Raw genomic sequence first — 12,640 nt, 5'->3', positions numbered from 1 at the left:
TCACAACAGCCAAGATGTGAAAACAACCTACATGTCCATCGACAGAAGAATGGATAAAGAAGATGTGGTGCATATATACAACGGAATACTACTCAGCCATAAAAAAGAATGAAATAAGGCCATTTGCAGCAACACTGATGGACCTAGAAATTATCATGCTAAGTGAAGCAAGTCAGACAGAGAAAGACAAATACCATATGCTATCACTTATATGTGAAATCTAAAATATGACACAAATGAACATATCTATGAAGCAGAAACAGACACACAGACATAGAGAACAGACTTGTGGTTGCCAGGGGGGGATGGGGAAGGGATAGATTGGGAGTTTGGGATTAGTACATACAAACTATTACATATAGGAGGGATAAACAACAAGGTCCTACCGTAGAGCACAGGGAACTATATTCAGTATATCCTGTGATAAACCATAATGGAAAAGAATATTAAAAAGAATGTTGAGGGCTTCCCTGGTGGCGCAGTGCTTGAGAGTCCGCCTGCCGATGCAGGAGACGCGGGTTCGTGCCCCGTTTCGGGAGGATCCCACATGCCGCGGAGCGGCTGGGCCCGTGAGCCATGGCCGCTGAGCCTGCGCGTCCGGAGCCTGTGCTCCGCAAATGGGAGAGGCCACAACAGTGAGAGGCCCGCATAACACAAGTTTTAAAAAATGGGCAGAAAACCCAAAAAAAAAAATTTTTCCAAAAAAAAAAAAAAATGGGTAAGGGAAAAACTAGGAAACCCAAAAACCAAAAAAAAAAAAAAAAAAAAAAAAAAAAAAAGAATGTTGATATGTGTATAACTGAGTCACTTTGCTGTACGGCAGAAATCAATACATTGTAAATCACATATTCTTCAATAAAATAAAATTAAAATATAAAAATTAAAAAGAGGCAGTGGCTGAGTTCAAGTCCCAGCTCCACCTCTTGCTCGCTGCATGACCCTGTAAAAGGGTCCATGGAAAACAGGACGAATAATAGTACCTCCCTCCAGATCCAGTAGTGATGGGGTAATCAGGCTAGACTTGGGGGGAGAGGCTCCCCAGCACCACCAGGAACCACCCCAACCACGCTGCCCCCTCCAGGCCTGAAGAACACAGGAAAAAGGGGGCTTGCAGGGCTCTCCTCCTGGAACCTCACCATCATCATCCCTAAGACCCAGCTCAGAGGTCACCTCCTTCAGGAAGCCTTCCTCAACTCCCTCTACAGTCAGTCCTGGCCTCCTTTGGCTCTCTATGTCTGTGTGTCTGTTTCTATTTCATAGGGTCCCGTTAGCCAACTCTGGGAGGTGCAGGATGGTACATCCCTCCTCCTGGTGCTACCCAGGGAGCTGCTGATCCATCTCTGTGCACAGGGCCTAGTGTGCACGGAGGTCGCTGGGCAGGTGGACCGTGAGGGAAATGGAGTGAAGGATCAGTGCAGCCACAGCGCCCTCTACAGCCAGGGGATAGAGGAGACAGGCACTTCCTGGTATGGCCACCAGGGGGAGCCAGTTCCCAGGGCAGCTGGAAAGGCAGGGGGGACGTCCCAGTCTGGTCAGGAGACATATTGTGGCCCAAGTCGGGGGAGATCCAGCTCCCCTCAGCCCCATCCTCTTGTAGAATGCGCCCCCCTCAGCCTCTATTAGCTGAGTACCTACTACCTGCCAGCCTGTGCTGACCCACCCCCCTCACCCCTATACCTGTATTAATCTTCACTCCAACCCTGTGAAGTCAGCCCTATCATTGGCCCATTTCACAGACGGGGAACCTGAGATCCAAGGAATTAAATGACTTGCCCAAGATTGTTCCAGACACCAAGGGCTTTCCCTGCCTGGTCAGGACTGTAGTGCCTGGCAGGGAACCTGCGTGCCTGGTACTTACAGAGAGATGCTGGGTGGCTTGGCCCTCTGCTGGCCTTACGACTGAGCTGGGTGCTGGCAGTCACGAACAGCCATCCTCAACCTGTGAGGAACTACATATGGCTGTGGTGACAGATGCAATCATCTGCCACAAGCCAGACAAAAGGAAGCCTGGCAACCATGGGGCATGAGAGGAGTTTGACTTTGGGACGAAACCAAGGAGGGCTTCCAGGAAGAAGTGGCTTTTGGATGGACTATTTAAGGGCAGCATTAAATGGAGGGGTGGTCCATGCAGGAGTTCACTGTCTCCTTCCTGGGCTGGGCCTTCCTTGAACAAAGCTGGCCCCCTCAAGCTAGATCCCGTCTCCAGTGTCCCACCATGTGTAATGGAACCCCGATTTCTAGGGCCTGGTCAGTCTAATCATTGGTCAGTTGGGTTCATCATCCTGCCCTGGTGACATCACAAGACCCCCTGAGAGGAAGGATGTGAAAGTGTTTGGGGGAATGGTCGCTGTTTCCTACATTGTGATATTTAAGGTTTCACTCTGTGTCCTCTCTGAACATTTTGGCTCCTTTTGGGGTTTTTTTTTTTTTTTGGTTTTTGGTGTTTTTGTTTTTAGGGAGAAGGAAGGATTTATTACTCGCTGCAAGTAAGGAGAACACTGGGGATCTTTCCAAAGCAGGTGTCTCCCATTTTGGCTCCTTTTGAAACTGCCACTCCAGACCAGTGAAAGGAAACCCAGCATCCAGGGACAGAAACATGTCTCTCCTGGACCCTTTCTCTTTCCTTCTTTTTTCTGCCGGTCACTGTCTACATCTGATCCCCAATCCAAATGACACCTCCTCCAGGAAGCCCCCCCCCCCGACCTCTGCTCTGACCCCTGCTTTATACTTCTGAACTCAGAGCTCACAATCACCTTGCAAATTTGGCCCCAATTCTCCATCTTATGGCGTTTGGATTCAAGGCCCAGAGACAGCCAGCGATTTCCTGACATCATACAGAAAACAAGGATGGAGCTGCCCAGAATCCATGTATCTCTCCGGCCCACTGACCTTCTAAGTGAGCTACCATGATCGGTATACGGGGCCCAGGACAGGGCAGAATCATCTGCTTTCATCAGTCCTCCTGGATTGATTCCTTTGAGAGCAAAAAGGTGGAAACAGAAAGTGAGCTCCCCATCACTGGAGGGATACAAGTAAGTCTGCACCACTGTGAACTACCAGGATTCCAGCAGACAGGGATCAATGGCATGACCTGACATTCCTGGCTCATCCCCACTCTACCTTGGCGACTTGAATAGCCGCTCCAAGGTGAACAACTCTAGTCCTATGGACATTCTTGGGATTTGAGGGGAGGGACTGCCTGGCTTCCTTTAACCCACCCTTAGTAGACTCTGGAGGCAGACTGTCTGGGTTCAAATCCCAGTACCCCTACTCAATAGCTGTGTGTCCTTGGGCTAGTTACTCACCCTCTCTGAGCCTCACTCTCATCATCTGTAGATAGGAATAAAAACTGAGACTACTGCAAGGGTCGTTGTGAGAATTAAATGAACTGATACCTGTAGAGGACTTACAGCAGGGCCATGCACATGGCAGGCACCACAGGTGTCAGCTAGATATCTCTGTATCCTTCCTGACCAGCTCATGCCTGCCCCTCACTCAACCCCTGGGCCTGTCACAGGTTCCTACTCCTACACCTTCCCTCCCACCCTCCATGTAACCCCCTCGGGGCCCCCACAGCCAGCTCAACTTCCAAAGCACCTTGATGGGAAATTCTTAGAGCATGAATTTCCTTTCCCGGAAGACTGAAACCCCACCCAGAAAACTTCCCTCCTCACAGCCTGGAACTGAGCCTGTCCCCAGAAGCCTCTAAAGGACAGGAGAGCTGAACTGGGGCACCATCTACGTTATCATGAAATCCTCAGAGCCACCCTGTAAAGCTGGTCCTACTGTTTTGCCATTTTACAGATCAGGAAACTGAGACTAGGGAAGGGCCATCTGTTCTGAGATCTCCACCAGTGGAGCCAAGACACAGACCTCAGTCTCACCCTAGAGAACTCCTTGCAGAGCTGGCACTGTCAGTTTCTAGAGATGCATGCCCCCCTGGCTTTGGGAGACCCCCAAAGAAAAGGAGAGAAAAATGGTGGGGCCGGGGTCAGCCAAGACCACAGGCAGTGCAGACAACTCCAGCCTGGGAGAGAGGATTTGGGGGGGCCGAGCCCCCTAGGGATGCCCCCATCCCCCAGCTCCCCTTCTGGAGCAGCTGCCCTTGACCTCAGGCCTTCCGTAAACACAGAGAACCAAACAGTCTGGCCCAGCTTGACACAATGGGGGCCACCATCACAGAGTCCCCAAGGATCCAGGCAGAGTGGAGGGGACCAGAGCTCCTTTAAGCCAAGACTCCCCAGCTGCCCATCCCCAGGGCTGGCTGGGCCCGGGAGGAAGGGCCCCGGGGTTGCGGCTGCACAGGCCCAGCCCTGCCCATCCTCGTGGTGGGGGAGAGGCAAACGGGCAGGGGACCCGTGGCTCACTTTCTCCCGCCGGGGCCTGAGTCACTTCCTCTGCCATCCGTGTAGAGCCGCGAGTCACCGCTGGCCCAGTCCAGGCTCCTGGAAAACCCATTTCCTCGGAGGATGGAGGTGGAAGTTGAGTGGACAGGACCTGGGCAGCTCTGCGGTTAACCCTTCCTGGGCAGGCACCTCCCCAGGAAGATGACCTGGACCTGGGCCCCCATACCTTTCCTTCTCCTGCCCGTAACATACACTGTGGACCACAAACTTATCCACCCCCCGGCCAACCTGCCTCTTTGTCTGGAATGCCTTCCCTAACTCCATGACCCAACTCATCTTTTGAAACTCAGTGAAGACACACCCTCCCCATGAAGCTTTGCCTAAGTGCCCATCTGCCATCAGATTTAACTTCTGTGTTCTTGGTGGGGCTCAGGGAAGGGGACCGACCATGACCTACACTCAACCCTATGTGCCCCCCTTTGCCATGAGGAGTTAATATCAGAGGTGCCCAAACCCACCCACGGGTTTGCAGATTCACAGGCCCCTGCACACTGAGGAGCAGATGCTACAGGTCTGGGGTGGGGCTCTGGAGTCTGGCTTTAACAGGTGTCCTGTTGATTGACACTCCGTGGGCTTAGAGCCACCGGCTTACAAGGCTGGGATAACACCAGTAGTCCTGTTTAACAGAGGCAGAGGCAGAGGCAGAAGCAGAGGCAGGTAGGGCCCAGCCCCAAATCACTCAGATGGTAAAAGGTCAGCTTGCTTCCCCGCAGTACCTCTTCTCAACCTCACTGGTGGTGAGGATGAATCACCACCCTGGCTGGTTCATCCAGCATTTAGCAGGGTGCCAGGAACCTGGAAGGAGCCTCCCTCAGCACAGCTGGGCGCAGGGGGGCGTGGGTGGGGGAAGGAGCCCCTGCCTGAGTGGGTCTTCAGGTGTGAGCCTGGTCTTGCCCTCCTCGGGGGAGGGGGGGGGGGCACGTTCATAAGTCCAATTTGTTCGTAAGTCCAACAAAGTTAGCCTAGGTACCCAACTAACACTATTGGCTATATAGTATTGTACTGTAATAGGTTTATAATACTTTTCACACAAATAATACATAAAAAATAAAGAAAACAGTTTTAATCTTACAGTACAGTACCTTGAAAAGTACAGTAGTACAGTACAACAGCTGGCATACAGGAGCTGGCATCAAGTGAACAGGCAAGAAGCGTTACTGGCTGGGGGGGGGGGGGGGGGGGGGGGGAGGGACAGCAGAGAGAGGACCCAGCTCAGCTCTCCAGCTCCAGCCCCCATCCTCAACTGCTCTCCAGTGGGGGGAGGGGAAGAGGGGGCAAAACGGAGCTGCCGGCTATGCCCCTCCCCCGAGCCCCTTAGGAAAGAAGGATTTGGCCGGGAGAGGGGTTGGCGAGCGTGAAGTCCTTGAGGGTAGAAGGACGCACATGAGTGTGGATGTAGGTGTGCGTGCACGTGTGCGTGCGTGCACCACACGTGTGGGAGAGTGAGGAGGAACGTTAGAAGAGGGCGGAGGCTCTACCGCAGGTGTTTCCTCCACAGGAGTGGTGTCGGGGGTGGAGAGGACCCTCCACCAGCCGTTTCCAAACTCTTCTGTAAACGTCAGTCTAACTTAGAAACACCACGTACCCAACAAACAAATGAGGTGCCCCCATCAGACCCGGGGGGACCCCGGACCACGCCTCACTCGCAGCCCAGCCGCCAGCCTCTCAGCTGTGCCCGTGGCTCCTGGCAGCACAGCTGGCACACACGGAGCCCATCTCTCCTCCCTCTCGTCCTGCTCTGCAAGCCGGGTGACCGAGGCCCCAGCTAGGTGACCACACAGAACTCCCCACAGGAAGGGTGTTCTGGCCTGGCTGGGGAAAACAGAGTGACCTCAGGTTTCAGGAATTTTTCTACAATAAAAGAGAATAAAAATTAAGCTAGCTGCCTGCCCGCAGGGCCTGGCGGATGCCAAGGCCTGGCCTGCTCACTGCCGGGATGGGTCCCACATTCGTGCACCAGACCCGCTGGAGGGCTGCCCCGCCCGCGCAGGGCCCACCATCCCACGCCTTCTGGTCCAGCCAAGTCCCTGGGCCATGGCTCCCTCTGCGTGCCCAGACGGGCCCTGGCCCTGCAGGGAGACCGGGGAAGGGGAGGAATGGGGCACCTGCCCAGGTGAAAGGACGCTGGGTTCTCCCGGAAAGCCAGCTATCCAGAGCCACCCACCTGGTGGCCTGCTTTATCTGGAACTGGAGTGTTTGCTTACGAGGCCTCAGAGAGGCCAACCGACAGTCACCAGAGATGAGCCTGGGCTTGAGTGTTCCCACCTCCAAGGCTCTGCACACACCAGTCCTCCTCACTGGGATGCCAACCTTGTGACATGTCTGTGAAGGTCCCCACACCCTGGGCCTCAGGCCTCCACATCCTCACCCGACTGCCCCCCACACTCCAGCCACACTGCGTGGCTCACACTGCCTGGCAGAACAGCAGATGGCGAGTGGGAATAAACAGAGGTCTGTCTGGCACAGTGAAAAGGGCCCTGGAATACAAGAAGAGTGAGGGGGATGACAGTTTCCGTTCAGCAAGCGCTCACTTTGCGCCCGGCACCGTGCAAAGCACTTTTCCCAAATGATGGTTCAATCCTCACCTTACCTCTTGTGAAACAAATGCTATTACTGCCCCCACGTTAAAGACAAGGAAACGAAAGTCCAAAGAGGCTAAGTGATACCCAAGATCACAGAGCAAGTATCCAAGCCAGGATTCAAACTCCAGTCTACCAGATCTCAAAGCCCGTGCTTTTAGCCACTGTGGTCTCCGGAGTCCCTTCCTTCCCTTCTCTGGGGCTATCTCCCTGATTTTACCAAGACGCAACTTTGCTAAGCACTCCCTAAGAAGCTCTAGTTCCCAAGTTAGAGAAATACTGCAGGCCCTACTTGGTCTTGTGAATGAACACATCAAAGGCTCTGATAAGTCCTGCAGAAAGAAAATCTACAGAGCTTGGTCAGGCTTAGTTTCCCAGCCCAACGTCACGGTGCATCCTCTTTTGCAGGACACCTGTTACCAACATGAAAAAAAGAGCTCTCAGAAATCTTGACACCACATAGAAAAGAAGCCTGTCAGCATCCTCCCTCCCAGCCTCCAGCCCCCTCCCTTCCCCTCCCCTCCCCTCCCCTCTGAGCTGTCCCAGAGGCCATTAACCAGCATGAGACGGGCTGCAGGAGCCATTTAGGCTGTGATGTTCCCGAGGGCAACTCATCACCATCTTTGACACTTCCAGGTGAGAGGTCCTGGGGGAGCCTGGGTTATATTCGGCCCCATCCCACCTCCCTTTGGCCGGCAGCACCAGCTCTTGGGGAGAGGGGCACTACCATCCCTGTTTCCAGATTGGCTATTCCATTAAAGTCAGCCACAGTCACCTCAAGCAGCTGAGACACTTAGAATGCTGGGACTGAAGGGGAGGGAGGGAGGGGGAGAGAGAAAAAGAAAGAGAGAGAGAAAGAGGTGATCAGGATGCAAGAGCTTCTAGGAGCTGAGAATCAAAGCCTTTCAGAATCTGAGTGTGGATGGAAAAGACCTAGAATCTCAGGGAAGAGGAGGGATTAGGAAGGGTCCCAGGTCTGGCCCAGTCTGGAGTGGGGCTCAGGCAGCAGGACTTCTCACGAGCAGTCCCGGGACAGTGGCGCCGGCCCCAGCTCCACGCCCCTGGGGCAGCCTGCAGCCCACAGCCAAGTCTCCCCACAGCCCTCCCGAAGAGGAGCAGCTGAGGCTGGACCCCAGGACCCTCACCAGTCAGCACCTGCCCAAGGAATGCAGACTCCCAGAGCAGGGGGAGCATAGCGTCCAGGACCAGCTCCACAGCTAACTGGCCCTGAGACCTTTGGACCAGCCTGTCCCCTCCCTGGGCCTCAGCTGCTTCCTCTGTCGAGGAGGTGACTATGATCCCTGTCCCCTGTCTGTCTTCTCCATAGCCCAGGGCCTCGGGATGCTTCCAGGGAAGGGCAGGGCTTACCTCCCAGCTGCCAGCAAGGGGAAAAGAAGATGCTGGCCATCTCCTCTCCTGGCCAGCCTGTCTTCCCTCTCAAACCACAGACGGACCTCAGCTGTATGGCTGCAGTTCCCCTTCCGTATCTATATTCCCGAACCGCCCAAGGCCAGGCTTACAAGGTCAGCCCAGTCACCTCCCTGCTCATTTTAAGGGGGCTGCAGTTCGACTCCCCCGGGCCTGGCAGAATGCCCGCCTTTGGAGCACAGGACCCTTAGCGTTCCCAAGGTCAGCCGCCAGCCCTCCCTTTTTTATCTTCTCTTCTGGGTCCCAGATCCTTGGCTGAGGGGTGGACAGGACACACAGCCAGGCGTCCTCCCCCACGAGGGCAGTGGGCCTGGGCGAGGCTGAGGTTCCGGCTCCCTCCGGGAAAGGTCGGCGGAGGCACAGACCAGGATCCCATCCCAGCTCTCTGAGCACACATCGCTGCCTCACCGGGTCCTCCACTGCTGTTTGCACACGCCCACAGACAGGGCGCTCACCACCTCCAGCCACAAAGCTAGCATTTTTATTTTCCTTTTTTAATTAATTTTTATTGGAGTACAATATAAAATTTGTTTGGGATGTCTAACATAAAAAGTGGAAATGTAGTATTCTATATTGCCCTCTAACAGAATTAACAAATGTCGCGGACCCATGATGCCATCACTAATAGATCTTGGTCACAAAGCTAGCATTAATGAAGCTCTCTGAAAATGCACGACTTGATTCTAAGCTCTCTACACAAACGAACACATTTAATCCTTCCCCAAATCTTATGAGTACCATTATGCCCATTTAACAAATAAGGCCCTAGAAGATCAAGTTACCTGGCGGAGATCACACAGCTCGAGGTACAGCCTCAGGGCCTGACTCCAGAACCCATGCTCTTGATTTTGCAGCCCATTTCCCCTTGACATTAATTGACTGTTAGAAAGGGCTTCTCTTTAAAATTCGTAGTAAAAGATGCTTCCAAAAATGTGTTTCCTCGAGATTAGCTGAACACTTTCCTCTGAGGACCCTGGACCTGGAGCTCTGTCAGGACCCTATCCCAGCCCCACTCCCACACTCTCAGCCATCTGCAGGCCCCAGACCTCCCCTCCCAGCATCCTCAGAGGCTTGTCTTTGACGATGGGGGTACAGCCCGGAAACTGAATTTTAGCTGGAGTGTGGCGGAGGGAACGGGTGTGAGGCCCTTACCCCCAACCACTTCCTGGTGGTTCTGATCTGCTGCCTGCTTCACTGACCAGGTCCCCTCAGAGTAGCATCTCTGACTCTCCCAGGGTCCCTAGTGTCACCCCAGCCCCAGCCCCGCCCCTTACCCATCCGCTAAATTCTCAGTGCTGGGAAGAAGGGAGGAAAGGAAGGGGGATGGAGGGGAAATGGAGGGAGAAGGTGATGAGACAGGGGACGAGAGATGGAGGGGGAGGGGCGGACGAGGGGGGGGTTAGCAGCGGGGACTGGGCAGGAGAGGAGAGCGGGGCGAACGAGAGCAACGGCGGGAGGAGGGGAGGAATCATACCTGGATTCCTCCTTCGTGTCATCAAGCGGATTATAAACACATCAGGAGCGTGAATGAGTGGGCCAAGGGCTCGCCTTGTTTGCAGGATGCAGCCCGCTGGGGTGGCGGGTCAGTTTCTCCCCACTTCAAGAGGCCAGAGGGGCACTTTGAAGCTGAGCCTCCCCAGCCTCGGTCCCCGCCCCCCTCACCGGAGCCTCAGACAAAGCGGGCAGCCTGGGAAGACGGGCTGCAAGTCCCAGCCGCCAACCCGGGAAAAGGGGCGCAGGTGACAGCAGCCCCTGGCAACCGTTGCCCTGGCAACCGTTGGCAGCTGCAGGGACTACGTCACTGCCCAGCTCCAACCCAGCACAGCGCAGGCCCTGACTTGTCCTGGGCCCAAGTCCCCTTACTTGGATGCTGGCCAGGTAGGGAGCTGGCAGGAAGAAAGGCAGAGTTTAGGACACCAGATTATGGGGTACGTTGGGGGACACCTGCCTATGTTTGTCAATATTGACTTTAAAACCAAATCGTTTCAGAACACTAGTGGGGGCTACCCCTGTGATGAAAAATGCCTACTATCAGCTACATTTGCCCCTGAAGGCTGCCAGCCTGTGGCCTTGGCCTTGACCCACACTAGACACCTGTCTAATCTCCACCACTGGCTGCCATGAGCACAGAATATGCACAATACTTCCCTGGAAGCATCTTAGGGGAGTACCTCCTCCAGGAAGCCTTCCCAGATTGGCACAATCCACCAGGAATCTTCTTTCTGAGTTAGCCCTGGGGCTGGGGGTTCCCCCTGGCTTTCCTCCAGAGTTCCCTGGGGGCCAAGAGTGGGTCCTTTCTGTACCCCAGAGTGAGTGCCAGTCTGGGGAGGGAGGAGAACAGAGGCAAAGCTTCTGAAACCCTGCCTGTGTGCCAGGCACTACACTGAGCATTCTGGAGATCCACTTCCACCACTCTGCGAGGTCAGCCCTGTTGAACCCATCTTACAGATGCGGAGAGACAGGCTCAGGAACATGACGTGACTTGCTCAAGACCACCCAGCTGGTAAGAGCGGTGTATGGAATTCAACTCATGATCTCCTCTGAGACATGAAGACATCAAGACCCGATATCCATCTGATGCTTGACTAATCCCACCCCCCATTCAGTGCACATCCAAACTTTATTTGATCACCTCCAGTGACAGGGAGCTCACCTCATCTGAAGAGGACACAGCCCTTTGATCTCTAAAAAGTCTTTCGTAGCCACTGAGTCAAAGGGAAAAGGACATCAAAGCCATGGGGTGGCCCCATGAGAACCCAGGGCCCAGAAGAGAACCAGGGCAGTCGGGCGCCCCCACTGAGGCCTTCAGCTCCAGACGAGCAGCAGATCAGGAGGTAGAGTGGGGCTGCTCAGGGGCCCAGGGTCTTCAGAGCACTTCCCCAGAAAAAGCAGGAATCCCCTTGGCAATCACACTCCAAGGGGCTCTGGGATGGTTTCTGGCCGAGGCCATGGGAAAAGCAGCAGGGGCTGGGGTCCTTGGGATGGTGTGCCCGTGCACCAACATCACCTCCTCCCCCATCGATGGACCAGAGCCAGGAGGCGGCTATTGTCTCGCTGCCGGCCCAGAGCTGTGTCCTATTCAGGCACTATTTTTGGCCCCAGAGGAAGAGGAAAAGAAAGCAAAGAAAGGAGTTCCTGTTCTCAGTGGAACCTTTGCCTGGAAAGGATTCCAGGGCCTGCTGGGCCAGAGAAGGCAATCACTGTTGGATCAAAAGATCCTACACTTAAAAGGAGCTGGCAGGGGGCTGTGGTTCAGTGAAGCCAGAGGGAGGGCACAGACAGGGCACCCCTGGCCTTGTACACACACTTGGCGCTCACTAACTGCAGTGACACGCAGAGAAACAGAGGCACAGGATCCCCGGTTCCACCCATAGTCACTAAGCACTTGTAATAACAATAATTTTTAAAACCTACAATAACGCAGAGCTGCCCAGAACCAAGTCTCTGCCAGAGAGATTGACTATCCTCACCTAACACCCACAACGCTCCTGACCAGCGTGGAGGTCAGGGACAAAATGATAAGCCTCATAAATCAGATAAGTGACGCTCAGGGAGCAGCACGACTGCCAAAAAAACAAGCTAGCGACCCCCCTCCACTCCCTCCACCTAACGCCACCCTACAAGATGTCTTCCTTGCTTTCACCAACTCCAGCACACGAGCCTTCTTTCTATCCTCAGACACACCTCAGGGCCTTTGCACATGCTTTCCCTTCAACATAGAACATTCTTTCGGGGTTCTTTCCCTGATTGGTTCCTTCTCAGGTCTTAATTCAAATGTCCCCTCTCCTAAGCTTTCCATGTCCACCCAACCAAAATTATCCTCCCCATTTGTCACTCTCTTCCATGTCACCTTATCTTATAAACGTTATAGCACTTCACACTGTCTGAAATGACCCTGCAGTGTGCTTGTTATCCATTTCTCCATGTTTGCTCTGTCTCATCCATCTTGCTCATCACTCATATCCCCAGTACCTAGTACCACAGTGCCTGGTCCACGGTAGATGCTCAATGACAACTAGTTAATAAATGAATGAGTGAATGAGACAGAGCTGGGACTCTGACTAGGCCAGGCCGGCTCCAAGCCTCTTCCCAATCGGAGCCAGTTCCTGATGCTCAGGGCAGGGAGATTCCAGCACTGAGCTGTCCCCACTCCCCAGCCTCTGACTGGATTAGGGGCACATACACCTTTGCCAGGTGCTTGGCCAGAGAGGAGCTCCCAAGACTGTG

Source organism: Lipotes vexillifer, unplaced genomic scaffold, assembly GCF_000442215.2.
Source record: "Lipotes vexillifer unplaced genomic scaffold, Lipotes_vexillifer_v1.1 scaffold1347, whole genome shotgun sequence".
NCBI lineage: Eukaryota > Metazoa > Chordata > Mammalia > Artiodactyla > Lipotidae > Lipotes > Lipotes vexillifer.
This window is presented reverse-complemented; position numbering follows the sequence as displayed.